At 34.2% G+C, this 16,812-nt stretch overlaps 1 protein-coding gene across 3 annotated transcripts in view; it reads left to right on the top strand.

Annotated features, from left to right (window-relative positions):
• Positions 1 to 16,812, top strand: part of EPHA7 (EPH receptor A7) — a 166,582-nt gene that overhangs the window by 118,847 nt on the left and 30,923 nt on the right. The window lies entirely within an intron of this gene.

Below are 16,812 nucleotides of genomic sequence, written 5' to 3'. Positions count from 1 at the left end.
ATTCTTTTATATGATTTATGTTTAAAAGTCATTTATGTGACTTTATGTTTTAGATATTATAAATGAAAGACTAAGTATCTTATTATAAGGATAGTTACTTAGAATAAATATTTAAAAGGTAACTTTATAAATATATCATTTCAGACAAAAATAAGAAAATAGGTATAAACTAAATTCTATCATTATAATAACCATTTAAATACAAATTCAGGGGATTGAAACTAACATTTTTTCCTTATTACTAATTTTTTTAATTGACATATAGTTAACCTGCAATGTTGCATTAGTTTCATTTTGATGAGATTTATCTTGTTAACAAGTATATATAACCAATGATTTTATTATATGTCCTACTTGATCTCCAAGTCCTGTGCAGGCACATCAAACAATAGAAGATGAAAGAACTTGGTTGCATGTAGAAAATTTTTTTAATAAAATAAAGCCCCAGAATACCATAAGCAAAATCATACTAGGTCCTTTTAAAAACTATTAGTTTAAAAACCATTTGAATTAATATTTTTAATTCATTGGTATCAAAATTTATCTAAGTGATGTACTGAAAATTTACAAAGATTCATGCTGACTTTTAAGTTATCCTAATTAACAGATTGGTAACCCCAATGGAAATTTATGATTTCTCCCTCAAATAATTGCAATATGCATTGGAAGCAGTAGTAAAAAAAGAAAATGAAGTCTTATCTTAAAGTATATAAACTACCTTACAAAGTTCTATGAGAAATTTTAGCACTGTGATTTGAGAGAACTAAACTAGAAGCAAAGAAACAAATTTCCTTCCTAGAGGAAAATTTTAGATAATTGAGGGTTGTTTATATTTGTTCATTAAACCAGAATTTAATGGATACCTAGGGACTGGGGTAAATAGTGGGGACATATTGGTTAGCAAAACCAAACATGACCTCCCAACCGTATGGGACTTATAGTCTAGTGCAGGAAGCAGACATATAATAATTTTACAAACACAGGTCAATTACACCTCTAAAGTGCTATCAAGGGTGATTTCCTAATTCCAGGAGCACACTTAATAAGTTGGGTTGTATCAGGGAGGAGAAGAGAAGTCAGAAAAGATACCCTAAGAGGAACAGTCACAATGACGTTTTAACTCAGTGCGAAAGGAGCTTGACACAGCTGAGAAATAAAATGGGGTATCAGATACACAGAATAAGGGAAATTAGGGGTGATAGATGGAGGTCTGACAGTAGGTCATGTTAAGAATTTTGGTTCTTATTCTAAAAGTCATGAAAGGCCTATTTTTAACAGCTTTCATTAGACATAATTTGCATACAATAAAATTCACATATTTCAAGAGTACAATTCAATTTTTTTAGTGAATTTTGCAGAGTTCAGTAGCCATCACCATAATTCAGTATTAAAACATTTTCTTACCACAATGAGATTCACCATACCCAGGACAGTCACTTTTCATTCCTACCCGTACACCTACCTAAATACTAAGTTATTTTGTGTCTATATAGGATTATCTTTCTAAACATTTCGTATAAATAGATTCATACAATGTGGGTCTTATGCATCTGGAATTTTTCACTTGGCATATGTTGGGGTTTCTTTAATGCTTATGGTCTGAGAGAGTGTGAGTGGAGGGGGCTGGAGGAGGGGGACAGAGGATTCCAAGTGGGCTCTGCGCTGACAGCAGCAGGCCTGTGGGGGGCTCAAACTCATAAACTGTGAGATCATGACCTGAAACAAAGTCAACCAACAGCATCACCCAGGTTCCCCTAGCATAAGGTTTTTTGAGGTTCATCCTTGGCCCATCCAGCAAGTTCATCCATTTTTATGAACCTAAAGGTTGTTTCTGTCTTTTTTTTTTTTTTTTTTTTTGGTTACATGAATAATGCTGTTCTGGACATCCACATTTAAGAATTGTGTAGACGTATGCTTTCTCCTGGCTAGACGACTAACAGTGGAACTACTGGGTCGTACGGTAACTTTATGTTTAACTCATTAAAAATTGCCAAACTGCTTTTCCAAAGTAGCTGTTCCATTTTACATTTTCACCAATGATGTATAAGAGTTCATTTTTCCACATCCTTGTCAATACTTGATATCATCTGTATTTTTGATTATAGCCATTCTAGTGGATATCAAGTATTATCTTAATGTGGTTTTAATTTGTATCTCCTTAATGACTAATGAAAATGAGCATCCTTTTATGCAACCTTGAGTAAATTTGATTTTTTTGTTGATGAGAAGGGGCTTGCAAAGGACAAATAAAATAATTAGCCACACAGAAAGCCAGGACAGTGTGTCATGAAAGCTAAGGAGAAAAGGAGAGAAAGAAAGATTAACAATATTAATGTTACTGAGAATCCAAGAAAGATGAGGACAGCGAACAGTACTTTCACGTGGCTAGGTGAGGGCACTGGTGGCTGTGTCAGTAACTCACTGATACAGGAGGTGGCCTGAAACCATGCTGGAGAAGGTTGCAGCATGAATGGAAGTTGAGGAAATGGATAAAAAGCATATAGACAATTTTTTGACATATTTGTCTGTAAAGGGAAGAAAACAGATTCCTCAGCAGGTAGAAATGAATATAGGCTTGAGATATAATTTTATTTTCATGGAAGAAAGTTGATTTCTGTAAAATCTGTTAGGAAAAATCTAATGGAGAGGAAGACACTAGTTATATAAATAAGAATGTGTGGGGTGCTCAGTTGGTTAAGCATCTGACCTTGACTTTGGCTCAGGTCATGATCTCATGGTTTGTGAGTTAAAGACTTATGTCAGGGTCTGCCCTGCTCTCATGCTTGCTCTCCCTCTCTCCCTCTCTCCCTCTCTCCCTCTCTCTCTCTCTCTCTCTCTCTCTCTCTCAAAAATAAATAAATGAACTTAAAAAGAGAAACAATGGGTCATTAGTAGTATAAGAAATTTATTCTTTTATTTAGCATATATGAAATGCCTAAAATACGCATTGCGGAATACTTCTTGTTAGTGCTGTGAATCAATTTGAGGCCCTCTTTTTTTTTTTTTACATAGGAATTTCTCAGGTATAAAATGATTAAATGAAATAAAGTCATTGAAAGGTGTTCTTATAAAAAGTTCTGTATTTATGTAGGTTGACATATTATTCATGCTAATAAATGTATTTTCTACTAAAATATGTTTAAATGACTTGTTCTAACCTTTTCAGGCCTGCTGTTGCTCTGATCATGTTTCCTGCAGCTTTCTGGTTCTACAGGGAAAAGCCCTATCTGAAATAACTCCCTTATGTAGCCAAACAAGGAAAACATTTTTGCCTCCTTATTCTTAAAGGTGACAGATAAGGACTTAGTGGTGTCATTAATATCTCTCCAAGTCCTAATTTATATAACCGTACTTTTGTTCATGATCTAGTGCCTTCATTTAGGAATCTGAACCACTTCCCTTGGTCCTTACTGTTCTATATTCAGAAGAAAAATTAATTGAGCAGGTTGGGGAATGGGGTGGGAATCAAGTTAAGTGACTGACCTCCATCTCCTCTGCTGTTGGGAAGATGAGGGTGGCAGACAGTGCTGGTTTCCTCTTTAGTAGCAAGTTCTGTCTTCATTTTTTTTAATTATCCTTTTTTTAGGACAGCAGTACACCCTGCTTAAATTTTAAAACTCCATTTCCAGTGTAGGGAATGAGATGAATGAGATGTAAACAGAAGATTTGCTAGAGCTTGCCTAAGAGTTGGCTTTCCTTATTTAGATCACAAGCATTCCTCATGCCTTTTTACTGCGTGCCAGCAACATGGATGTGAGGGCTGCAGCAGCAGCAGCAGCCTCTTGCAACCAGGAGGGAAGGGCCGGGAGCATCATCTGTAAATCCTGGAGCCACTGAACAAAAGAGAGCAACTGCCCATCTGCAGAGTACATTTGTGTGTGTGCGAGTGTGTGTGCGTGCATGAGGAAAACAAAAACAGAAACCTTAAACCACCATTTATTTGCTTTTTTTCCCTACTTGCAGCCGAACAGATTCCAACTCAGGGGAACACAACCTTTTTCTGAAAAGTACTAGACAATAAGTATTCCACACATTATAAGCCATATTTTCTCTGTGGCAATTCCTCACCTTTGCTGTTTTAGCACAATAGCAGCCATAGACCATATATAATCAGGTGCAGCTTGTTCAGATTAAACTTTATTCATAAAAACAGTTGACTAGCCAGATTTGGCCCACGACCTTTGACCCCTACTCTAACTGATAAAAGGTATCCTAATTGTATTATTTTCTAGTTAGTTACTGGCATGGTTATTTCTAGGTGGCTGGATACTATATAGGAATAAAGTAAAAATTTCATATATGGCAAGAGGAGGGGAGAAACAGAAGGCAACCAAAGTTGATCAGTTTCTACCTCTGGCTAAGAGACATCAGAGTTTTAGGAGGATTTGGGAAGGGCTTAAATTTTGTATTGAGCACCATATTCAGTAGTGATTACACATACATTGTATTATTGTATTTGTTCTTCTGTTTTGCCTAGTTGCTAGTATAAAAACAGGATTATTTAACTCCGTCTCTGTACCCATGTATAATATTTTGGGTCCCATACATGTTTGTGTGCTAACCTGGCAATCAAAATTGTGGTTGCGATATTGTTTCTATGAGAAATGAAGTCCAAATTACAAACAACTAAACCTCAAATTAACTTTTAGAACCAAATGTTCATGAATTGATAACTCTCCCTGCCTATAACTATTCATTGTAAGCTAGATTTTCCCAGTGCATAAAAGTGACTCCTTGGGTCTTAATTGACCACTATAGTAAACTGCATTAATTTTCTCTTGGAACTAAAATATTATTTAGTGAATTAATACCACATTGCACTATTGGCATTAGACAGGATTATGGAATTCAATGTAGTTTTCATTTATGCCTAACTTCCTAGATAGTAGCTTATACATTGTGAAGCAGCAATTTTATTTTTTATTTTTTTATTTCTGAGAGATAGTGAGAGACAGTAGGTCGCCCATGAAGCAGCAACTTTAAAATACAAGCTGCGATGCTGGTTGAAATTATTTAGCAGACTGTATTAAACTAAGTGCTTAGTTTGTAAGTTCTTGACTGAAGTAAACTAATGATGATTGATACTGAGAACTTACTATTAAGCAATATGAATTCGTTAAGTTTATGTGCTGTGAGAGAAAATATATTCCGAATACCTGGAGCAGACATATTTTCTCCACAGAGAGATTTACACTTAAACATTTTAAATGAAGTAATTTTAAGAGCGCCTGGGTGGCTCAGTCAGTTAAACGTCTGACTTCGGCTCAGGTCATGATCTCACGGTTGTGGGTTCAAGCCCCGCGTTGGGCTCTGTGCTGACAGCTAGCTCAGAGCCTGGAGCCTGCTTCAAATTCTGTATCTCTCTCTCTCTCTCTCTCTCTCTCTCTGACCCCCCTCCCCCGCTGCTCATGCTGTCTCTCTCTGTCTCTCAAAAATAAATAAAAAATAAATTTAAATGAAGTAATTTTAGTGAGATACTTCAGGTCTTATTTTTTTCTTCTCCTCCACTTCTTTATCCCATTCCTCTTTCATTCCCTTTCCCTCCTTTCTGTTTCCCTTTCTGGAATAGTTCAACTTGTAATAGAATGGGATTAAAATCAAAATTAATTATGAGGACACTACTGGAGTGATAACTTGGAGAAAAAATTAAGAAATAATAAAATGAACAAAACTACAAATGGGGAACAATTTTACAAAAAATAATAATTTTAGATAATATTTTTGAAAGAGGATGGTTTGGATACATGGAGAAAAATAGAGTCAAAAGCAATTCATACCAGAGTAGGAGATGCAAAGAGGAGAGAGAATAAAAGGAAATTGTAAAATAGAAAGCATGAGATTGATGGCAGTCAGAATATAATGGACTTGGTTATTCTCTTCAATCATTATCAAGAACTTTGAGATAGAATAAAAGAATGGTGTGCTATGAAACTGTCAATCTCATATTTGCTGCATTAGGTTTTGTGTTGTATGACTTTAAACACATGTATATATCATTCTATAAATGGATATACCCTCAATTATATATCGTATAATGAAGTGGCTTTCAGAAATATTTTGATATATTTGTTAACAGTAATCCACAGAAGCATATGGTATATCTTTACTTTGGTACATTCATATACAAACACTCATATTTGAAACATTTTATGAAACTATATCATCACATGCAATGAACAATTTTTATTCTCTTTCATTAATTTAAAAAATTTTGGTAGCCATACATTATATTGGTTTTACAATGATGAAAAATTGCGATATATTAGAAAAGAATTTGGAAGCTGTAAAGGCAGTGGGGTCACACAGCAAGCATACAGTGGCAGTTAGGAATGCAAGTTTTATTCTAATGGAAAATAGGATTTTTTCTGAATGTGTGTAACATACTGCTATAAGGCAAAACTGATGTCTCCTCTTTCTTTAATACGCTTCTTATTGACAGTGTTACTCTTAGTAAATAGCTGACATTTTTAAATACAGGCTTTACTGCTCCTGAAAAGTAAACCAAATCTGTGGATTAACAGAATATTGTTATACTGAACAATATTTTAAATATGGTATAGATATTTAGGAGAACTAATGAGCTTGCTTTGTACATAATAATATATGTGAATTTATATAAATATTAGTAAATTTTAACTTAAGAATAAGTCACATGATTTCATGATATTATGTGATAGTTGATAAATTAAACTTATTTATCTAAATAAGGAATTACAGTCATGTACATATTGTAAGAAAATATAGTTACAGTAATCAAATATAAATTTCAATTGCAAAATAATTTAGGCAGTCTTTTTAAAAAATTTTTTTATATCTTTTATTTTTTATTTTGAGAGACAGAGACAGAGAGCAAGCGGAGGAGGGGCAGAGAGAGAGGGAGACACAGAATCAGAAGCCGACTCCAGGCTCTGAGCTGTCAGCACAGAGCCCGACACAGGGCCCAAACCCGCAGTCTGTGAGATCATGACCTGAGCCCAACTTGGATGCTTAACTGACTGAGCCACCCAGGTGCCCCTAGGCAGTCTTTATTTAAAATAAATTAATAGAAAGAATATTCATGTTGTAAAGAATTTAAATAGCTATGAAAATTATAATTAAAGATAATTACTACATAAACATTTGGACTAAGTTAAGATTTCAAAAATTGTCAACTGGTATTACAATATTGTTCTGATTGAAATACAGCAGAACTTTCTATTTATAATAAAACATGTTCTAAGACCAAAGAAAATATACACAACTGAAATGTTGCTTTGATGACATATTTGGGAGGTTTTGGTCATTAACAAATGTGTGTATATAAATTTATAAATATAGGTATTGTTCTACTTAAAGGTTCATTTTCATTCTTAAAGAGGTCTAGTTGTGGGCCATCGTCACATTGTTGGCCTTGTAAATAAGCTAAGTTTTTGCTATGGATTCATAAAAAATTAGCGATAGAGCTGGATTACCTGATAAACCACATGTGTTGGTGGTTTCAAAAAATATCCTTCAAAGTATTTGTGTTTTTTTACCACTCCAAATAGAGACATTGATCCATCTGTATTTTGCTCTTAATTCAATATATATTACAGTATTTTGAAAAATAAATGTATTGTTTGGGTTGTTTTTTCATTTTGAGTATATTCCTTCTAAATGGCTTAACCTAAATGTCATTCTGTCTGGCTGGTACAATAAAATAATAAAAATTATAGAAATTGGTCATATCTAAATTATAGAAATTGAATAAAAACTCTCAATATAATAAATATCAGCACTTATTATGGAAATCACTGGAATTCCACCTTGAAATGAAAATTTATGTTTCTCCCAAAGCTGTGAAGAAATTATTCTCAAACTCAGCTGTACACTAGCTTCATCTGAGAAGGATTTGAAACATACTGAGGCCTGATTCTGAAATTAGTCCCAGGCATCAGTAACTCTAATGCAGACAAAAACTTACAGGATAATAACACATAATGCATTATTTTGAGATCTTACTATGTGCCAGGAATGGTTTTAGGTATTTAATATGTATTTATATATTAAATTTCTAGAACAATTCTATGTATGAAGTATGCAATCTGATTATAGCTATTTTATTTTATTTTTTAATGTTTATTTATTTTTGAGAGAGAGCATGAGAGTGAGTGGGGGAAGGGCAGAGAGAGAATGGGACAGAGAACTGAATTGGGCTCTGCACTGACAGCAATGAGCCAGATGTGGGACTCCAACTCACAAACTGTGAGATCATGGCCGGAGCCAAAGTCAGATGCTCAACAGACTGAGCTACCCAGGCACCCCAAGATTATAGCTATTTTAAAGCTGAGATAGCTGAGCCATAGGGAAGTCCAGATCCTTGCTCAAGGTTGTACCATTTTCAAATGAACAATGAAACCCATGAGCAAATCCAGTAGACTAGTTCACTGGAACTGTGTCCACTCCTACACTCTGCCACTTCTCTGAATTTCCTGCCTTCCAGGAGCATCAGAATAGCAGAGGAGATTTATTTTTTTAAACTACAAAGTAACTAAATGTTACATTGTGTAGTACTGTCAACAAGGAAAATCATATTTTAGGGGAAAATAATAATTCTTTATATTAGCTGAAACAGAGGAAGAATGATTCAGTAAGTTGTGACTTATTGTTGGAGGCCATTAGAAATCATGGGCCCAGCCTTGAACCTGGCTCTGTTGTTTTCTAGTTGATATAGTTATCACTTGCAGATTATAAGCTTGATGACAACATTCCTGATAATTAGTTTAAATATGTAGTTATACCAAACACTGAATTAGAACTGATTTTTTTTTTTGAAGCAGGGGATGTTTGTGTATGGCTTGCTCCTGACTGCCTTTCAATAACTTACTAACACATGCTTCATATTTTATCTAGGATATTGTACTTGTGTATTCAGAATGTGCACATTCACATTATATTCACATATTAACTCATTTTCTACGTCTCCTACTTAAAATCTCCTTGAAAGTGACAACTTTAGCCTCATATTCTTTGCAGTGCTTACAATTCTTTGTTTATCCTATATTCAGTCATGAAAATTTTCATGTTGAATTTATAAATGAATGAAACTCTCATCAGAAATCAATGACAATGTTATTAGAGTGATCTTACCTCCTGGGACATTTTAATATAACAGTGAAGGGCACTTAAGACTAATGCTAGAATACTTTTAAAAGACATTGCTACTCGGAATGCTAATATATGATAAGTAGCTTGTCCTAGAAAGAAAATCATCAAGGAGACTGCAAAGAAAAAGAAATGCTTCTTTCATCAAGAAAGTTTTGCTCAGGAAAAAAAAAATGTCAGCTGAGCAACAACAACAAAGTCCTTGGTACATTTGACACAAACTCCTCGCCTCCTCATCGCCTCTGACTTGCAGCTGCATTGGAGTAGCCAGTCTGCACTCAGAGTCTCACTGTCTTAAACATTGAAGTGTTAATAAATTTATTAAGTACTCATTTCCTTCTATGAAGTGATAACTCCACATGAGTTTTAACAATGGCAACATGTTGCCTATGCAGCCCGTGTAACCTCACCCACCTTTTTTTCATCTGTAGGCACTAGACTGCTCTGAAATATGTTAGAGGATTCACATTAAATACTGGTTTACCAGCAGTTTCATTGCAACATAATTTATAGAGAAACAGATGGAAAAGTCCCATTCTTACTGATAAGGGTCTGGTCAGATACATCCTAGTACATCTGTATAGTGGAACACGACACGGTTGAAAGGGCTATGCAGATCTGCATGTGTTCAATCATACAGTTTTTAAAATGAAGTATAAGTGAAAACATCAAGGTTTTGAACTGTGCTATTAGAATGCCATTCATGTAAAAAATGCATATACTTGTACATATCTAGACTGCTTCTGGAAGGATATCAAAGAAACTGCTATGAACGGGTTGCTTAAGGGAAAGGTAACTGTGTCATGGGACCAGATTGGGAGCGAGTCTTTCTTTTTGCTCTATACTCTTATACCTTTTAAATTTCGTAGCATATACATGAATTCACTCTTTTTTACAAAAATGGTAATTAAATAAAATTTCTACTCCATTTGATCGCTTTGGTATCTGCAGGTTCTAGAACTGTTGCCTATGGAGCAGGTCCCTACGGGCCTCTTCATCTTTATGGCACATCATGGAATCTCAGCCAATGTCAAGTGAATGAATGACTGCTCAGCTTTCCTCCCTGCAGCATCTATTCTCACCTGGAGTGATTGTTCTGTAGTTGAAAACAGATGAGAATTAGAACTTAAAAGCATGAGATTCCATCTAATATCTGCCCCTTTCTGATTGCATGCTACTTAATTTTGTGACTCTCAGCTTCTTCACAAGTAAAATAGAACCCAATACTTCACAGAGTTGTGGTAGGGAAGAAAGAAGATTATACACAGATGTTATTTTACAAAGAAGATTATATATTATATACAGTGACCATTGCAAACTAAAGGATCTGTAGAAAAATAGCAAAGCCCTGCAGATAGTAAATGGCAAACAAATATATTCTGAATGGAACTGAACTACAAGTGGTCCTCAATTTACAACGGTTTGACTTACAATTTTTTGACTTCCGTTTTTTTTAACTTTACTGAGGATAAAAGTGAGACATACTTACTAGAAACTGCACTTCAGAGTTTGACTTTTGATCTTTTCCTCTCTTGCAATACTGGTCAGCAGCCCTGCCCTGCAGCTCCCATTTAGCCATGCTACCACAACTGCTATGCATACAATCGTCTCCTTTTCACTTTCAGTGTAGTGTTAAATAAATTAAATGAGATACTCAGTACTTGATTATAGACTAGGCTTTGTATTAGATGATTTTGCTCAAGTACAGACTAATACAAGTGTTCTGAGCACGTTTAAGGTAGGCTGGGCTAAGCTGTGATGTTTGGTAGGTTAGGTGTATTCAGTGCATTTTCAACTTAGAGTATTTTCAACTTAGATGGGTTTATATGTGCAAAACCCCATTGTAAGTTGAAGAAGATCAGTAGTAAAAAGTATCAATCATTATTGATTACAAAGATGAATAAAATGTGTAACTCTTCCATCTCTCTAAATTGTTATATTAGGTCATCATTTAGGTATTCCTTTGTAGGTCAGATTGGCATGAATAGTACATCTAGTTGTGGGAAGCTGCCTATTGTATACCTACCATTTATATAATATTTTATTTACATGAAGAATTACATTTACACTGTAGTTATATTAAAATCCAAATGCACCAGGAATTACAAATTAACCCCTCTTCAGTTAACATTTTAGAGGTTAGCAGAACTTCTAGTAAGTGTTTAGGACCAATCGCCATAGTAGCTTTCCCTGCAACCCTTGCCCTTAAAGCAATTTACATAGAGATTTTGCCAGGAAGTGCTAACTCCTATGGTGATTAATTACACATGCAAGTAATTGATTGGTAATCATCTGATGATACCAGAGATGAAAATTTTATTCTCAGTAAGATGTTTTGTCAGATTGTTTTTACAAAGATGTTGTGACTCTTGCTTTAAAGGACAAGGCCGTGCTTAGTTGTTCAAATAGTAGAGTAGTGTCTTCTGTTGTTCCTGTTATATGTTTTATTATCCTACTGAAAATGTATTGACTTGCAGATCTACTTGACCTGGATACCAATCCAGTGCTTTCCTTTCCTGCGCTGTCAGTTCAACATCATATTCACTTATTCATAGAACTTTCAGATCTAATTTTTAGCTCTTAGTCAAGTTGTTCTTTTAATAATAGTTTTGAAACACTATAAATCCATTCTCTGATGCATCTTATTTATTATATGTTTTACATTTTGAATAAAACATCACCATCCTAATTGATGTGTTGAATAAGATAATGAGGCTAATTATGTACTTTAATTTTGAAAAAGATTAACTAATTTTTTTCAACTACTTGTAGACTTTATATTTGTTTAGCCATAGATTGTGCTTCTATCCAACCAAAAGTAACTTGACAGACATCTATTGCAAATGGATTGTTCACAATTGCTACAGAGTGGATTGCCCTTAGTCTCCGCACTTTTTCTTTCATATAAAATTTTGTTTGTTCCTCATAATATTATTAGTGGTTCTATTTTTTCTCAACAAGGAAGAAATTGAAGTTTAGTGAAATCACATATTAGAATTTTCTATGTATTCTAACATACCCTAAAGGTGGAGTTGATATATTACATGCTACTCCACAGAATCATTTATACTTATAGCCTAGTGTATGTTATTGATATAAATTTCTATATATTTTTATATGTTTGTCCTGCAGTGTAAAAATGAAACATGTGGGGAAGAGTAAGAAAGCTAAAAGTTGTGTTATAAAATATTAAGCTCATAATAATACACATATTTATTATTTCAAGGAATTGTTAAAAATGAATTCCATTATTCTATTGTCAGATATGCATTTGACTGTGTTCTTAAAATGTCTTGGTTTTTACTTTTGTATTTACCTAATGGAAATCTAACAAATGTCAGTAGATTTAACAACTTGAGATGAATGGTAAATGGTCATTCATGCTTATTGACCCATCCTACCTCATTGTATTGTTTAGAAATACAAATATTATTTTTTCACCCACCATTCTTAGAGGATTTTTTTAATGTTTATTCCTAAAAGAGAGAGAGAGTGAGAGAGACAGAGCATGAGTGGGAGACACAGAACCTGAGACAGGCTCCATGGTCTGAGCTGTCAGCACAGAACCTGACTTGGGGCTCAAACCCACAGATTCTGATACTGTGAACTGAACTGAAGTTGGACGATCAACCAACTGAGCTACCCAAGCGCCCTAATTTCACCCACCATTGTTTATTGAAATTCATTGGGAACACTTAACTATTATAAAAATAGTGACTAGTAAAAATAAATTACTTTTTAAATCCAAAATCAAATTCATGAGCTTCATTGAAGTTCTACCATGCGCACAAAAAAATGTTTCTTCCAAATGTATATTGGAGATTTTTTTATAATGCATTGCATTTTGAGTCCTAATTAAGATAAAAATTCCTTGACTCTGTGTTATTTCAACATAAAGTCTGATAGATCACATTTTTAAGCCCTTATACCACTAACCTTTGTGCATAGACTTCATTAAAATTTCAGTAAGTCTATTTATATATTTTTAATATGTGCATTAGTTTTCTATTGCTACCATAAAATGCTACAACAAAATCCTTAAAGCAACACCCATTCATTATTTTCTAGTTGTGTGAGTCAGAAGTCTGGGTGCAATGCGGCTCAACTGGGTTTTCTAAGGCTAGCCTCACTGGCTGAAATCAGGTCATCACCTTGGCTGTACTCTTATCTGGAGGTTCTGGGGAAGATTCATTTCCAAGTTCATTCACATTGTCGGAATTCAGGGCTTTTGTACTGGTAGAATTGTGACCTCCATTTCCCTTCCTCTGTGAACCAGGATCAGTCTCCGATCCCAATGTCTGCCTCATATTTTCTCATGTTTCTCGTGGCTCCTCCAGCAATAGGAGGTTGATTTTCTTTCATGTTTCAGATCTCTGGCTCCTCCTTCCGCATCATCTCTCTGACCCTGGCTGGAGAAATTCCTTTGCTCCTAAGGGCTGATGTGATTAGATTAGGCCCACTGGCAAAGATCCAGAATAATATCTTTATCGTAAGGTCTATAACCTTAATTACATCTGCGGTGTCCCTTTTGCCATGTAATTGCATATTCACATGTCCCAGAAATTAGAATATGGACATCTTTAGAGGGCCATTTGCCTATTATATAATGTTTTTAAATTGTCTTTCCCCGCCCCCCCTTTCATGCTGGGAAATTTTTCCATGCATATAGGGAAATTTGATATTTTAGTAACAAAAAATGGAGCTCTTCTGAATATTGTTCCTCCTGTGATTTAAATATATATGTTGTACTTGGATTTTAATTAGAAATTTATTAAGATGAAAAATTATGCACGATTCATGAAACTCAAAATCTATTAAAATGTTGATTGTTTCAGGTTTGTACATAAGCCCACCATTCTTACTGATTATTTTTAAATTCAAAGCTTTACACTAATAATTGCAGCCCACAGATTTTACCTTTTGGCCTCTTAGTAGCCTTTTGATTTCCTTTTGCATCAACTTTATCAACTTTGTTCTTATGTTGTAGAGATTTTCTATTTTGAACCACAGAAAGCATTTTCTGAATTTTCTAAGAATGTCTTTCACTTTCAATTGCACAGACTCCATAAATCCTGAGAATCTTTAGTGACAAAGAAAAGTTTCTTCAGTTGAAATTAATTTTTATGTTTTAATATTGCTAGAAACTTAAGTGAGATATGAATCTGATGATCATTTGTTAGAAATCCTCTTAAAAATTCATACATAAAAGCTGGCCTGTATATAGTATTTATTTTTCCACATTTTCCAATTTAATAAATTTATTATTGTTGGTTACTATTTATTAGCTTCACATCAATTCTAATTAAATAGATTTTGTTTCACTTTGCTAATTACAAAAATATAATTTAAATGTCATCACACCTAATGGGTCTTAAGTATGTATATAATTTAGATGCATACATTTCTTATCTATATGAACTTCAAATTGTAGTTAATTAGATATTATGGTGTAAGAGTGAGTATATTAGTGAAATTGTTACAGTGTGATTAATTTAGATCAAACATATTAATTATAGTAATCATTTAAGATTAAAGAACCTGATGCCATTTCAATTTTACTTTTACATATAACTTTATCTTAAAATAATGACCCTGTTAGAATCTGACTAGCTTAGCGATGTTTTTGTTTGTGAGCTGCATATCTTCATGCCTAAAATATTGAAACTCAAGGGAAAATATTATCAATTCTCCTGTACCAAAATGTTGTACTTGAAGGATGTAAGACAAAGATATTTTCTATCATGCAATTTATCTATTCTCAAGGGCCATGTGCTCTGACCCTTTTAAATGTGTGACTCAATATAGTATCGCAAGGGACACATTTTTAGAAAGGAAATATACAAAAAATCAAGAGTATAGTCATTCACAGATGACTTCTTGCACAAAAGAGGGAAAATACATTGTAGTACAATTACTTTTAATGTGGTGATAAAAATACTATATATTACAAAAGTATTTTTGACATCTTTTCCCCCAGTCCTCAGTTGCCACAATTTTATTGGTAAAAAGCTCTTTTCCAGGATGAAATAATGAACATAATTGTAGTGTTTAACCTGCAGAAATCAAATCTCATTTTATACTTAGATATTGCTGCAAAATTAAATGAGGCACATCTATATGCCCCACGATTCCTCCATTCCTTGAGGAATTTGGTGTCTCTTCACCTTACTGTTTAGGATACAAACTAAGCAAAATGTGGTATAGTTTGCTTTACATTGAAAATCACATTCAGCTGTGTGTGTTGTTTGTAAAGGACCTAGATGGCAACTCCTAGCTCTGAACCTGTTTTCCAGTACGTATATTTCCAAATGGCACATGTCACGTCCTAAACCCTGATCCTAGGCCAGCAGCCTTACTGAGTAATTCAGTGTTACTGACCATTGCAATTTTCTTACCCATGCTGAATTCTATATTTTACTAAAGTCTAAGTACAGATTTTTCAGAAAGATCTTAAGTAAATTAGGTTATTGGAAGTAATTTGCTAAGTAGAACTGCACCTCAAAATTAGTTGGGGTTTGTGTTTCCCTAGGCTATCGTTTGTGGAAGCGACCTCTTGAACATCCCAGGTGGCTGAAAATATGCTAAGCATGTTCTGGATGGAGAGACAATCACTTTAGAAACAAATTCTTCTTCACTGCATATATCCGGGCTTTAAAAGTCATGGCAAAAATAAGAGTTCTTATTAGAAATTTGTTTCATTGGAAAAATATCAGAAACGCATTTAGTCTGTAAACACAGTCTGTTGAGTACTTCAGCTGCATCCCCCTGAAGGGAAAGTTGTTCCACTTAATCTGCCCTAGTTATGCTTCTGTTAGTAATCTGAGAGGAAATGGGAGTCATGCATCATCCATGTCCTTCCCTCAAAATCGCCAAGCCGGAAAGAAGTGAAAAATGTGTTTCCTAGACATTGATACAAGAAAATATTAAGAAGTAGAAGAAACAAAATGAAGTCAAAGGGATAAACATCAGAAGCCTGCTTAAACAGCCTTGGCCCCGTATAATTGCTTTTCTGTCAGCAAGATTATTAACAATTTTGGACATCTGAAAATTAAATTAACAGCCTGAAAATATTTTACAGAATGAGATAGAGCATGATACATGAAACATAATGACCCCACTGAAATTCAGCCAAGCCAGTGCAGCTACTCATTCAGACAGAGGAGACAACTAGTTAATCATCACCGAGCAAATTAGACAGAGCAAATTAGTTTGCTGCATTCCACGGTCTTAGCTACCAAAAAGAGTATATGCCACTAATTAGAATGAAAGAGCTCTAAGCATATTATTATCTATATAGAAAGGGAGAGCAAAACTGTGGCTTGAATTGCTTCTATCGAAGCTCAAAACCTAGGCGACGTACATAGAAATTACATGTGCCAGAATCTGTGTGTGTGTTCACACACGTATTGAAGTAACGTCTGCTTTAGCGTTCTCTTGCATCTTGACCTAATGAAGTGTAAAAAATTTTTCCCAAGGTTAATTGGAATTCTTTGGGAATACACACACATACACACACACACACACAGAGACACACACACACACATGCAGTTAAAATGTAAAAACATTTTTTTTGAAATTTTATTTTATTTTATGTTTTTTACTTTATAAAGTTTCATATTTTTTAACATATGCAATTATTTTCCATCATTTACAATACAGTAGTTACAATGACACTCCAAACAGAAAAGC

The sequence above is a fragment of the Suricata suricatta genome, chromosome 7 (assembly GCF_006229205.1).
Source record: "Suricata suricatta isolate VVHF042 chromosome 7, meerkat_22Aug2017_6uvM2_HiC, whole genome shotgun sequence".
Lineage (NCBI taxonomy): Eukaryota > Metazoa > Chordata > Mammalia > Carnivora > Herpestidae > Suricata > Suricata suricatta.
The sequence above is the reverse complement of the archived record's forward strand: the minus strand, read 5'-3'. Positions and strand labels throughout refer to the sequence as shown.